We start from the raw sequence: 15,343 nt of genomic DNA, 5'->3' as shown, positions 1-15,343 counted from the left end.
GGATAAGCCTATCTAAGAGGCTTGCACAGGTTTCCTGCTGGGAGGGACTGGTGGTGGGTAGAGCTGAGTCTTGAAATTCTTTAAGTTGCAATAATATTATCTTTTTTATTATAAGATATAAAAGAGCTTGTGAAGAATATGAGGACTTTAAGTCTGGTTTAAAATAGTGCTTGACATATATAACTTAAATCCAACAGTCTGATGAACCTATGCATCTGATTTGTGCATACCCACAAAAATATTAAACAGGTTATTAGTTAGAAAATCATAGAAACAGAAGATAGAGATGATGATGAGTATTAGTCTAAGTGTAAAGGGAATTAACTTAAAGTGTTAATAAACACCTATAGGAAGATGAAATAATAGTAACAAGGATTTTATTCTTTTCATTCATTCAAGTGAGTAAAATAACACACGAGGTAAGTATTTTATATAGTTTTAAGAAAATAAAGAATGCAAAAGTAATGTTAGGTTTATACTATTAACTTTTCAAGAGAAATTTTGCTTCAACATAAGACTAATTGTTAGTTTATTTAGTGATCTGCCTTTATGATTTTAAGATATATATGTCTCTCCTGAAGTCAAAGCACATTGTTATGGTGAAATAGATTATTTTAAAACTAACTTCTATCCAATAGAATCTAAAGAGAGGAAGTTTACTGAGGGACTACTTAAAGTATAGATTAGGAAAATGTCATTTGCACTTTTGTCATTAAGAATCAGAGAGATCAAACTCCCTCAGATATGCTTTGAATGATAATTAAAAGGCAGTCAGGTGCTGACTTCAACAGCAGATATCCTAAAACTGGAATGATGCAGAGAAGATTAGCATGGCACCTGCACAAGGATGACAAGCAAATTTGTGGTGTTCCATATTTTTGAAATCAGAAAGAAAAAAAGCAGTCAGTAAAATACTCTTGATAAGGGGAGTGAAGACAGCCAATTGCAATTTTAAAATCAAGATTTCTCAACTTCAGAATAATTGATTTTGTGGATGTATAATTCTTCATTGTTGGGGGGAGAAGAACTGCCCTGTGCATTTTAGGATGTTAAGCAACATCCCTGGTTTCTCCTCACTAGATGATAGTAGCACCCTTAATTGTGACAACCAAAAGTATCTCCAGGCTTTACCAAATGTCTCCTAGGACACAAAGTCTTTCTCATTTAAAAACCACAGCTTTAGGCTGACAATTTGCAGCCTTTAGGTATGGAATTTATTTAGGTAGCTCAAAATAATGACAAGGAATAACATCAGATGTAAACTTCTTGAGGGTGTAGACTATCATTTTATCATGACTTCTTAGTACGGCTCTTGTAAAAAAAGAGGCAACTAATAAAGGAGGAAAATTACAAAATCAAGCTTAAGGAGAATTGCAAAGAATTCTAATTTACATCAGTAAATATCTGGGGCATAGTTGTGAAAATGGATTAAAAGGATGCTAAACAAATGAGGAAAAAGCATTAGTTCAGGGTGAATTTTACATGTAGGAGCACTTATCAGAGATTCCATGCACAATTTTAAACAGTTAAAAGTAGTTTTAATTTACTTAATCTGTTGACTAAAACCTTGATTCAAAGCTAGTACTAGCTGAAGATGACAATATGATACACCAGGAATATCTCCCTACTTAGAAAAAAATTGCACTGTCAGATGTGACTATTTTGAAACTCTAGAGCTGCTGAAGGCTTGCAACTTCCAGGGAAAAACTTGGATAGTAAGTTGTAGTTAATTTCAGTCAATTTTAGCTCTTATTACAGTAGAAGCTACCCTTCACCTCAACCACCACCCCAAGCCACGTGGCAGGCAACGCACATACAAAAATCAGGGAAGTATGACCTACTTAAAGGAAAAAGAATAATCTACAGAAACTGTCTCTGAAAGACCTAATGGCTGATATACTAGACAAATACTTTAAAACAATTATTTTAAAGATGTTCAAAGAACTACAGGAATATGTAGAGGAAGTCAAGAAAATGATGTATGAACAAAATAGAAATATCAATAAAGAGAAAATCTAAAAAGAAACCAAAAAAATGCTGAAAAGTACAATAACCAAAATGAAAAATTCACTAGAGGGATTCAAAGGCAGATTTGAGCAGACAGAAGAATCAGCAAACTTGACAATGGAAATTATCAAGGCTGAGGAACAGTAAGAAAAATGGTGAGGAAATCCAACAGAGCCTAAGGGACCTGTGGGATGCCATCACATATGCACCATGGGAGTCCCAAAAAGAGAAGAGAGGAAGAGAATAAAGGATAAAGAGAATATTTGAAGAAACAATGGCTGAAAACGTCACAAATTTGATGATAGACGTGAATATAAACATCCAAGAAGCTCAATGAATTTTAAGATGAACTAAAAGACCCATACTGAGAAACATAATAAAAATTTTAAAAGCCAAATACAAAGACAGAACCTTAAAAGCAGCAGAACAAAAATGAATCATCACACACAAGGGATATTTATTAAGAATATCAGTAGATTTCTCATCAGAAACTTTGGAGGCCAGAAGACAGTAGGTCAATATAGTCAAAGAACTAAAAGAAAAAAAACCTGTCAATCAAGAATCCTATATCCAGCAAAACTGTCCTTTAAAATTGAGAGAGAAATTAAGACATTCCCAGATAAACAAAAGCTGAAGGAGTTTGTGACCACTAGACTGTCCTGCAAGAAATGCTGAAGGGAATCATTCAGAGAAAAATGAAAAGACACTGGACAATGACTTGGAGCTGTATGGAGAAATAAAGGTAAATACATGGAAAATTATAGTTATCATTACTGTAACTTTTGTTAGTATATCTGAATCCTGTTTTACATAACTTAAGAGACTGATACATTTAAAAGGATTATTAGTTTATGTGATAGGGCACACAATATATAAATATGCAATTTTGTGACATCAACAACCAAAAGAGGTGGGGATGGAGCTGCAAAGAAGCAGAATTTTTGTATGTTATTGAAGTTAAGCTGGTATAAATTCAACTTAGAGTGTTATAACTTCAAGATGTTAAATGAAATCTCCATGGTAACCATCAAAAAAATAGCCATAGAATATACACAAGAGGAAAGGAGAAAGAAATTTCTCCCTAACAGTAATTGCTTTAAATGTAAATGAATTAAACTCTCCAATCAAAAGAAAGAGATTGGTAGGGTAGATAAAAATTGCATGATCCAACTGTATGCTGTCTACAAAAGACTCGGCAATCCAAAGTTTTGTAGGTACCCATGGCTTACAGTGCTATCCCTTAAAGCTGTGCTCACAGGTTGTTAAAAATAATAAGTGGCAGGCTAGATTTGACCTGCAGGTTGTAGTTTGCCAACCTCTAGTCTATATGACTAAAGCATGTAAAGATGTCCCCTTTAAAGTTAAGAAGTTGCTACTGTGCCATTAATCACGATAGCAATCCATGAGTTTCTTTGCATTTTGGAGGCAAGGTGTATTACACTGAGGTATAAATATAATATTTTTACCTTTAGCCTGAAATGCTGGTTTTGACTGGGTCCATAGAAAGAAAAAGTGGTTCAGATGACAATGGATGCAGTTCTGACACAGAGATTTCAGTGGTTCTCATGGTGTTTCTAGCAGATTAAAAGACCATGTGAAGAATATGGCATAGTGGAGGGTCTTAGGATTTCAGAGCACAGCCTTAAATTCTTTAGCAAGTATCTGCTTTCGAAAAACTTTAACCTGGTATACATTGAATACTAAGTATATGACTATGTAATCCAAAGTGCCCATCATGAACTGGATGCTCTGTAATCTACATAGACATAAAGTCAAATATTCCAAGCTGTACTTCGCCAACAAGTAGAAGTAAAAAAAATGAGGTTGGAGCTGAACTGATTCTGTAGAAACAAATATATGCATGAGTCAGTTGCTTAAATTTCTTGCCTTTCTATATCTGCTTTGCCAGCCCTTATTGAACACAACTTACGGTTTCATGGGGGCGTTCTCTATGATGAGATGAAGTGAAGACGGAATAATTCATTTGGCTTATTTTACAAATATATTTTTGTGGTATTCTGGCACCAGCTGAAAATGGTCTGTGGATACATTAGAGCCCCATTAAATTATGATCATAGTAAATAATGAAGAAGTGATATTTCACCTGTATAAAAAATCAGTTGAAGTATCTCTTTTTTCTCTTATAGTGGAAGGAGATATGATGGTCTAAATCAAGGATACATATAAATCTTAAGTCTGTGACTCATGAACTTTTAGGAAGAGATATGGAGATAAAACTCCTAGAATCATCTTATAATATGTCCCATATGAATGCCCACCAAAAAGCTCACACTTGTTGACAAATTCTGTAGATATCCTTGAGCCCCATTTCTCAGTCATTGACAGTGGGTTCATGGCACAGTAAGAGAAGTTCATGCATTGCAGTCTGGACTACATAGACCTCCTCTAGCTCTGGATCCAATCAAAATGATAGCCTTGCAGCTCAAAGGTAAAGTATTATACTTTATGTATTATACATTGCCTCCAAATGCAAAGAAATCTATTATTTTGTCTCGTAGAAACAGAGGACCTTGATGAAAAGGGTCATATTCTTAAGGATAAGTGATTTGCATGGACTAAAGTAAAAGGACTTGCTTTCACTAAGGTTGACTCAACTACTGCCATCACCGACTTCTCATTTTGCAAACAGAAACAACCTGCCATGAATTCCCATTATGTTGAGTTAGCTAGTTAGTTACCCGGTGGCTGGTTGATTATAATGGAATGCTTTCTTCTTGGGTGCAAGTACCTATTCCAATTTATTCTCATTAGAAGATATTTATTCTAAATGAAGTTTGCTCCTCCTGTTTACCATACTTCTTCCAGCACCATCATCAGCGGACCTACTAATGCTTTGTATGCCATCATCATATCCTGTACCAAATGTATTCTCCTCGCTTTACAATGAAAGATTCAAGACCTAGAGCTAATGCCCATAAATTCACTGTTCTTATGAAGACTCCGTTTCCCATAAGCAGCTGGCCTTACAGAATGGTTGAGTGCTTTGTAAAAGACTCATTTACCTCACCATCTGGGGACCCTGTGAGGTTGAGATGCTGTCCTGCAGGAAAGGATATATGTTCTGAACCAGTGGTTCTGTTTCTTCTGTAGCTGTAACACAAGAGTCTGAGAATTAAAAGGTAGACTTGGGGAGAATTTCTCATATCATACCAAATAACTCACTCACAAAATGTTTGCTTTTGCTTTCTGTTCCTAAAATTCTTTGCTCTTTTGTCTTATTTTTTCACCGAGTGACATAACCCAATGGCTCTATTGAACTGGAAAATAAAACTGCTAATTTATCATTTGGGAATTTTCACACCATTGACTGAATAGGCAGATTTAATTTATCCTTACTATCAGGAAGAGATGAGATTGTTGCTACTCAGTGGGGGCTGGAAGGACTGTGGATGGAACACAGGTCATTCTCTGGGGATACTTCCTTTTACTGCCATGTCTGGTAGTAAAAGTTGAAGACTACTACAAGAGGCTTAGATCCCTAACCAACTGAAATGTATATCAAGGATAGAGGAACCTGGAATATAAAGTAGAAAAGGGAAGTCAAATATTCAGCTAATACCTATGACAAACTGTGGAAATGACAATTGTAGTCACTTCTTATGTGTATGTGTATATATATACATACCCACACATGTATGTGTATGTCTACATGCATACATAAACATGCAGATGTATGTATATATTCATGTTTGAATGTACATAAGTTTATATAAAACACATATGTGTATTTCATTGTTGTATATAAGGTACATATTGGGATATTTAGTAACTAGTTGATATGATTGAATCAGCATCTTGATGGGACTAGAGGAGGAATAGACATCACTTTCAAATTCTGAACATTGCCCTAATGAGAAATTGAGGTGCTCCATTTGTTGAGAGGGTGAGAGCACTTGGTTTGTATAAGCAATGTTTGCATTTTTGTTAGAAAGTCATAATTTTAAAAATTTGAAGTATGAAAAGAGGATGATTTTAATATTGTGCTAGGATGGACTGAAGTGGATATATGTTGGCTTTTTATGGGGAGAGAGAAGTTAGTTGTCTCCTACTACAGAATCTAAAATTGCTACATACTCACTTTCCCAGGCCCCTGTGCAGAGATAGTGGCAAATTCCTTTGGGTTACTGATGTTAGAAGTAGTCTTCAGTTTCTAGTGGTTAAGTGACAGGAGTGTCCAGAGTTACAAGGGTGATGTCCAGGGTGTGGCATCAGCTGTACCAGTGAGACAAGCTAGACATCCAATGCTCAGTGGTGCAACTCTGTTCCCCCACTGGCTAATGGTGTGGCATGATATGCCTGGGGTTCTAGCTACCCAGCTGTCTTTGATTTGGGGGCCCAGTTCTCTAGCCTTCCATACGATTATGAGTATCTCTCAAAATTGTTTAAATAAATTATTTTTACTGCTTTAACAGGCTGGAATCAATTTTTGATAGTTCCCTTGGGACCCTGGTGAGCATACCAACTTTTCTTTAAAAGATTTTTTTCCAAACGTTATCTCATAAAAATGAAATCACAAAAAAAATGTATTTGGGTTATTTTCTAGTTTTCTAGTATAGACTTTTATTTTCTGCTCAGCTGTACTGAGCAGTGATTGTATGCTCTCTCTCAATGTAACATTTCTATTCAAGCTCCATTTTGCTTCATGGTAAAAATTCTTCAAAGAGGAAGGGAGTTACATACTTCGACTTAACTTCTCTGTGTCACAAACAAGAAACGTACATTGTGAAGTCAAATAATTTACTTAGTATATCTGATAAAACATAAATCCACTTGAAGTAAAAGTAATTATTAAGTTATATTTGGCAATTATTGTGTCATTAATCATTTTTTCTGGTTTCTGGAAGTCGTGGATTCCTCATTAAAAGGGAAATAAAAATGAGCAAGAATGAATTAATTCTACAATTTAGCAATTAAAAAACATGTATTGTTTCAGTAGGCGATCTGAGATTAAGCAAAACAAGTTATTCATTTCTGAAATTTCCTGGCAGAGTTTTTCTTTGACTCCTGCTTAGAAATATACAGTAGTTCTTTCTGTCATCTGCTTTAATGCTCTTGTTTCAGGTCACTTTGTTGTTTTCATTGAGACCCTAACTAGTTTGTTGTCATTGCAGCGGAGGAAGTTGTCATAACCTATCTTTGATATTAATGACTATCAACTTTGTGAGGACCTCAAAGCTGACAGCATATCAATTTTGAGATCCAGACCATTGTCATCATTCCAGACTTAATTGCTTTGCTTCAATTATTTTTCATGAACATGTAGGACCACCACTCTCAAATTTTATAGGTTTGCACCAGTGACACAAGAACAGATTGAGCACTTTCCCTAAAGTGTCCATGAGAATAACACTTGCACACTGCTCTCCATCCATCCAGACAGCAGGCACTTTTTACAGGCTCTTTGGGGATTCAAGACAGAGCCCCAAAGGCAACGGCCGAGGTGATGACATTATTGTTTCTTTCTCACAGTGAATGGTATTTTATAGGGGAGGTTCAGGAGAAAGATGAAACACACACACACACACACAGAGTCTCTTAAAACAGCTCAACAGTGAATGTATGTTCTCTCTCTATTAATCATTTTTAACCTTACTCATTTAATAGGTTATGCCTTTTATAACAAAGCAAAAAGCAAAGTTCTTTTGGCCCCATAAGAGTGTGACTCCTAAGTGAGCAGATAGTGGATATGACACCACTGGAGATTAGTTGCTTTACTTCAACAAATAGAGTAAAGGGGAAGACATTTTACACCACCAATTTTCTTTTCAAATATTTTATTTTACCCTATTCTTTCCTGTTTTTAATCAGTTTGCAAAAATTGGTTATCATGACTACTTTAATATCTTAGGTAGGTAAGGGATTACACCATATTTTGACCAATATGTCAGAGGCCAGGGCCCCAAAATAAAATGTTAGTGTCCCTGCTCAGTTCCTCATTCATCAGCTGTGCTGTAATTGTGTATGCATGTCTTTACTGTGAAGTGAAACCTTTGAGGAATTATGATATTCTGTTCCTGAGATACATATTCAATCAAATGAAGAGTTAAAGTAAGTATTGTAAAGACAATATTTTAATAGGCCAGACTAATTTGTTATTTCTAGGTATGAGCTTACACTTTAAACACAATGGAAGGAAATCTTCATCATTCATTTAATTAGGTAGGTGAGGCTGCTGATATTGGGAATAAGCAGGCAATTACACATAACTTTCTCTGGGACATTTTTAGGTTCAATTCTGACAACAACTCTAGGAGGGAGATTTTATTAGCTCCATCAGAAAGAGACATATAAAGAGTTAAATAATTTATCAAAAATCACAGAGCTAAGAGGTGAAAGGGTCAATATGCAAACCTAGATGTAGTTGACTTTAGTTATATGCTATTTCTACTCTACCATTCTGTCTTATCATATCCCGAAAAAGTATTTTTACTCCATGTCTAAGGAACTTAATCATTGTTAAATTAAAAGAACAAAAGCACAGTTAATAGTAAACATAAAATGTAAGATAAGAGAGGAAATTGATATGTATTAAATGGCAAGGACCTTAGGATCTGTTTTGACATATTGTTGCCTTATTTAATCTTAACAAAAATCCTGTAAGATGGATAATATTAGGATTAGAGAGTTAAAGTTACTTTCACAATATTAGATAGCTAGTAAGTAGAAGAATCATAACTTAAAGACTTAGCTCTTTCCACTTATGATACCGTTTTCATTAATTTTTTAAAAGCAATATGGAAGAAAACTTTTGCATAGGAATTGACACAGAACCAGTGTGTAGAGAACTGGAGTAATTTGCTTACAAAGGAATCTGCAAGATGTTAAGGAAAATGTAGAGATTTTAGGAAAGGACCAATACAAGCTCAGAGGATACATGATAGATTTTACCCATGTGTCTGAAATTGTTTTGTTCCACTGTGATGGGTGGTATGAGAGTGCTGGTGGTAAGCATTACAAGATTAAAGAAGAGAAATAAGCATACTCTAGTGAAGACTCAAAAATTGTAGTAATGACAATGACAGTGTATACTTTTTCCATTTAATATTTAGATATATTATTGAGGACCTTTGACGTTCATGTGTTATCACAATTAATGTTTATAGATATAATGGAAAGAGAAAAACCTGATTTTGAATATCCAGTCTACTAAGTCACTAGCTTGGTGACTGGGGCAATAGAGCTACTGCTTTGAAGCCCACCTGAAAAACAAGGATTAGAAAAATTGGTTCAAATTTTCAGAATGGTAGTTTGGTAATGTGCATTAAAATGTAAATGGCAAATATCCATTTATGCAACAGCTTCACTCTAAGAAATTTCCCTAAGAAGTTAAGCATACAAGAGCCAAAAAATGTGTATCAGTATGAAAATGTACTAACCCAAAGGACATAATCATACCATTTTTGAAAGTAATCGCCTATCCTTTAAGAAAGGGAACTGTCTGATAGAAAATACCATAATAGGGGCTTCCCTGGTGGCGCAGTGGTTGAGAGTCCGCCTGCCGATGCAGGGGACACGGGTTCGTGCCCCAGTCTGGGAAGATCCCACATGCCGCGGAGCGGCTGGGCCCGTGAGCCATGGCCGCTGAACCTGCGCGTCCGGAGCCTGTGCTCCGCAGCGGGAGAGGCCACAACAGTGAGAGACCCACGTACCGCAAAAAAATAAAATAAAAGAAAAGAAAAGAAAAGAAAAGAAAATACCATAATAATTTGTTCAAGTTGAGGATGGGGAGGTACCAGTGAGAAAGCCATCTGTCACATATCGGGAATCAACAGTTGTGTGGGGATGAGGGATGGAGTAGCATGATGGGAAGCTGGAATCTGAACTTAGAATGACCAAGACATTTTTAGCAACATTAATGCATAATATAAAGTGTGGATTGTTTGCCGTGCTATGATGCAGTTCCCTTCATCTTCCCAAATCTTCAATGCCTCACACAAATGATTTCTGTGTGTAAGAGATTTTTGGAGGATATTCATGAAGACTGGAGTTCTGACTCTGAACAGAAGAGAACTAACATAAGCAGAGTGATGAAATGTTCATTAAATCAAATCAGTGGAAAAAGGAACTCAACCCACCAGTAATGATGAAAATAAGCATCCCCTAGGAATACATAGAAATCTCTGGAGAAGTACTGAATTTCCCATAATTTGTGGAATAGAAGTTGAATCAATTATGTCTAAATCTTAACATGAAAGTTGACACCTATTGACCTTTGAATGATAAATTATGCACAAAGGTGATGATCATATATATTAAAACAGGAAAAAAATCACAAACATTTTAAGTTTCCATTTGCTAGGGGTTGGTAAAGGTATTTATATTCAATATGTTTGTTGACATATTTAACATATTTTTGAGTAAAAAAAACACTCAGCATGTTAGAATACTGCATTTATAGTCTGAGTCCAAGTAAAAATAGTTCTACAAATTTATCTACATATGAATATGTACATGAATACATGGCCAAAAGATGGTTCCTCAAAGTTTTAACAGTGTATATTCAGGACGGAGAATATAAGATAATTAATAAAGATTATTTTAACTTACATTATTTTGCACTTTTTGAAATTTTACAAACAGTATGTATTTTATTTACAAATTCAGTATAGTCATTTTCAAAAATAAAAAGAAAGGAAAGCCAAAAAAGATTTACTTCACATAGTTGGTAAGGGAATTGTATGTTAAGGGAAATACGGGACCCCAGTACCAGGGTCTGTTCTTTATAGGTGCTCAGTAAGTGTGAATTTTCTTTGCTTTTCTCCTCTGTCAGCCTCAGCTTTCCTTTCTGTAAAATGGAAGAAATCAATAGCTATACCCTGGCAAGTTATCAGAAACTTCTGGGGAAATTAAAGAGCAAACAAACTAAACCAAACATCAGCAATAACAACAACAGCAAAAAATGTTTCCTAGGGCTATATGTCTGGAGATTCTGATTTTGATAATAATTCACATGGGGAAAATGTTGACTCTGATGATTCCTAAGATGTCATTGACCTCTAATATTCTTGAGTATATTTATTATATTGCTATCCTATTTGATATGTTCAATTATTACTTCTACCTGTTTAAGCATTATAAATTATAAGGATTCTTTGAAAACAGGTTGATATATATTAATGCAGTATATATTGGATATATTGGATATCCCTAATTATAGTAAATATGAACACGTATAGTATATGCTACTTAAACACTGACAGAAGAATGATTACCAATTTAAAGGAGAAAGGGACTAAGCTGAAATGCAGCTCTATTTGTAAATCTATTTAGGTAATCACATATTAAACTTTGCATAAAATATGTTTCATAAAATATGTTTCAACTTGATAGGTATCTCTTTAGCAGAGTTTAGTATTCTGAATTAAATATAATAAATCTTTGCAAAATAATAATGTTATAATCTGGAAAACCTGTTTTTCTTAACAGTTTTATTGAATAAATGCAAACAGAACTGCTTATCTTTATAACCTTTGAAGCACAATATTGTGTGCTCCAGTGTTAGAAGTTAGGTATGGCTACGCATGAGCACTGTAGAAACTAGAGGCAATTTTTAAGGTAATTTAGTTGCCAATAAAGCAGTTCTATAAAATATTTTAAAATTTAAACAAGTAAGACTTTTATTGACTCATATTTGTCGTTTTTTATTGTAGATGCTATTATCTAAACGAGTTCATATTGCTAGGAGCATAGTAGGTGTTGTATTAATGATTACTGAATTGAGCTGTGATACACTACCTGCAGTTGATACAGTTCTAGACAAAGGAGTCACTTATTAAATAATCTCCAACAAGCAGGTGCCTAATGCAAAATTACAGCAAGTATTTACAAAAGGACCCAGATTCTTGACAATTTCTATAACATAAACAAATGCTTATGTACGAAATGCCACATTTTCTAGTTTGGGCAATCAATTGTTTTAGTCAATCAGTAAAGAAATAGTCCTAGCAAGATTGTCTCTGTAGATGACTGAAAATTCTGTGTAGCAATGATTTATACATCTCACTGTTCAAATGACCCTCTTAGCCATGTTCAGATGTGGTAATGCACATCTCGAGAAGGTGTTCTCTGATTTCCCCCTATCTGGCCTGGATTAGGATTCCCCCATATAGCAAAGTTCCAAGTATTACTAGATAGTAAGGTCTCAATATGTACATAAAGGAGGGAAGGAAGGAAGGAAGGAGGGAAGCGGGGAGAGAGGAACGCCCCTTACTTCTTAACTATATGCTCAGCATAAATATTAACACTGACCTTCTGGTGTTACCTCTGTTCCTAAGAAAAGAAGGATTTATCTTAACCAGGGATTACCATTATGTAAATAAGATTTAATGGGTTGCTGCCTAGGCTTCTCTACTTACTGCCATTATTCAAGCAGTCTGTGATTCTGTTACAGTATTTGGTCACACAGATATACGTTACAACCTATAGCCTTTCTTTAGTTATTTATAGTCTGAGGTACATCACAGATTAGATAGATAGATGATAGGTAGATAGATAAACAGATAAATAGATGAATATAAAATTATATACAATTGTGTAAGTGGTAAAGGGAAAAAACGAATATTTCAAATGATATTTGAAGTGTTTTAAGGGATCATAACGAAGAACAAATTTAGATTGGAGAAAAAAAAGATCAGGGAAGTCTTTGCTAAGAAATCATGTTAAAATGACACATAAAGGAGTAGGGTAGAGGAAAAACATTCAGACAAGGAAACAGCGTAAGTGAAGCCTCTGATGCATGAGATAGTGGGGTGTGATTGAGACACTGAAAAAGTTTTATATAGTTGATACGACATTCAACACCAATTGGAGAGGTAGAAAGAGGCCAATTCATGCAGAGACTTTAAGGCATGGCAGAGGGTGTTTGTTAGATTTTACGTGAAGGTAAATGGGAAGACGTTACAAAGTTTTGAGCAAGGGAATTAGTTTTAATAGCAGAAGTTCTTAATTCTTATTAAACTTAACATCTTTTTTTTTCTTCAATTTTATATGTCTTAAGAAATCTTTATTTACCCTAAGTAACAAAGATAATATCCTATATTTTCTTCTTGAAGCTTTATGTTAATATATTTTATATCTAGGCATATAAACAATTTTCAATTAATTTTTGTATATACTGAAAGATAATGGTGGGCATTCATTGTTTTCCCATATGAATTACCAGATATTCCAGCACCATTGTGAGAAACATTCCAGCCAGAAGACATTTAGGTGAGATATAGGAACATGGATTGACCTTAAAAATTTATGACTAACTCAAACAAGAAAGAATCAAAATAATAATTTTAGATCTTAGCATATGACAGAATAAGCTCTCTGAGTAAATGTCCCAATGGGAAAAACTGCTAAATAAAATATATTTTAAAGTGTTTTACTTTAAATACATAGCTGAATTAGAATGCAAAGTAATCTTCAAAAGCCAAAAATAAAGTAAAAGTTCGGTAAGACAATTAAATACCAAAGAATGCTTTTGCCTTTAAGTGTTTCAGCTGAGCTCAAGAAAACGTTAGCTTCTACAACTGATAGCTGGAAAGGAAAGAGGAGAACTGATAAGGATTGAGGCCCTTCCAGGATTAAGATTCTAACTAGGGACCTCAACATAAAACTAGGGCCTAGAAGGACAATACAGTATCAGAAAAAAACAAATTGTGCAAAAGATACACTGAGGAAAATGACATTTTTTGGCCTAAATGTTGTCAGGAGGATAATACAAAGCATCCTTGAGAAATCATAGCCAGAAGCCAACCTTCAAATGAGTTTATAACCTGAATCAATACTACCTGTATGTTCTGTGAAAGTTGAGGATTAAAATTCACTTTAAAAAAAAAAAAAAATTCACTTTAAAGTTATGTTCATTTGGTTTAAAGTCCATTTTCAGAAGCAAAGGTGAATTATATTTACAGGAGCACTGTTTCTAAAGTTTAAAAAGTTCTAAAGAAAATGAACATTTTACACTCAAAAATCACAAAACACAAGGAAATAAGTCACTGAGTTAAAGGCACTGGAACAGAGCAAAAAATATCTGACTCAAATATTAAAAATTGAAATTATGAGAGAAAGATTTACTTAATATGCTGAAAGAAATTAAAGGGAAGTATGAAAATATGAGCTTAACTTCCAGTTCTCTGTCTCTAAGTTTAACTAGCTCTTTAGCTGTTCATATGTTATTTTACATTACAGTTTTTTAAATTTCTAGAATATTTTAGCTCTTTTCCAAATTTTCTTTGTGTTTTTGTTTGAGTCTCTCTATCTTGCCTTGAATAGTACCTGGCACATAGTAGACAATAAATAGTTCCCAGTACAAAGCAGACGGTCAATACAAATGTTTTTGAGTGAATGGAAAAATGCCATAAAATTTTTTGGATATGAAGAGGAGTAGGTTTAGTAAGAGGATGATGTAGGACCAGGACTGAGTTTTTAAAATAAATATGGGAAACACTAAAGGTTTAAGAAGGTTAAAGAAGCATGAGTTAGAGATTTGAAATGAAGTGAGGTCTCTGAGGAGTCAAAGGTGGTAGGACCTTGCTCATGTGGCAAAGAAATGGCCTTTGAATAGAGGAGGGAAACTCCCTTTGATTTGAAGGGAAAAAAAAAAAAATGATCAGGTACATGTTGGTGTGTACATTTGACATTTGTAGGTGAAAAGCAGGGAGGGGAAGGAACAAATTGCCAATCGTGTCTTAAAAATATGTAAGCTGGGCTTCCCTGGTGGCGCAGTGGTTTGGAATCTGCCTGCCAATGCAGGGGACACGGATTCGAGCCCTGGTCCGGGAAGATCCCACATGCCGCGGAGCAACTAAGCCCGTGAGCCACAACTACTGAGCCTGCGCGTCTGGAGCCTGTGCTCCGCAACGGGAGAGGCCGCAACAGTGAGAGGCCCGCGTACCGCGATGAAGAGTGGCCCCCGCTCGCCGCAACTGGAGAAAGCCCTCGCACAGAAACGAAGACCCAACACAGCAAACATAAATAAATAAATAAATTTGTACTAAAAGAAAAAAGTAAGTTATATGGTGGAACTTAGATTTGGTGCCAAGTTGTGGCCCTTAAGTAAATTCTGTAAACTGCTACAGGAAAAAAAACAAAAAACAAAAAAACCCCAAATCACAACGTTTTTTCCTAAGGAGTCTTTTCCAATGGGATAAAATAGAGAATCATTCTCTGGAGTTGAGGAGAGAATAGTTCATGTGCTAATTCATCTACCAGGCACTGAGAATTTGTTCCTTGGGGAGCTCAAATCTAATTATATTGGTGTCAACCTACAGTTGGTCTGGAATTCTTTATTTCCATGGTGGCAATGTGTCACACACAGAAGCAGCAA

General features: G+C 35.0%; 1 non-coding gene across 1 annotated transcript; it reads left to right on the top strand.

The window, feature by feature from the left end:
• Nucleotides 1-776: 776 nt before the first annotated feature.
• LOC112396671 (U6 spliceosomal RNA) lies at nt 777-880 on the top strand. Its single transcript, XR_003002618.1, has one exon. It is a non-coding gene; the product is annotated as a U6 spliceosomal RNA (small nuclear RNA).
• The last annotated feature ends 14,463 nt before the right edge of the window (nt 881-15,343 follow it).

The sequence above is a fragment of the Neophocaena asiaeorientalis genome, unplaced genomic scaffold, assembly GCF_003031525.2.
Source record: "Neophocaena asiaeorientalis asiaeorientalis breed wild unplaced genomic scaffold, Neophocaena_asiaeorientalis_V1.1 scaffold340, whole genome shotgun sequence".
Taxonomy (NCBI): Eukaryota; Metazoa; Chordata; class Mammalia; order Artiodactyla; family Phocoenidae; genus Neophocaena; species Neophocaena asiaeorientalis.
The sequence above is the reverse complement of the archived record's forward strand: the minus strand, read 5'-3'. Positions and strand labels throughout refer to the sequence as shown.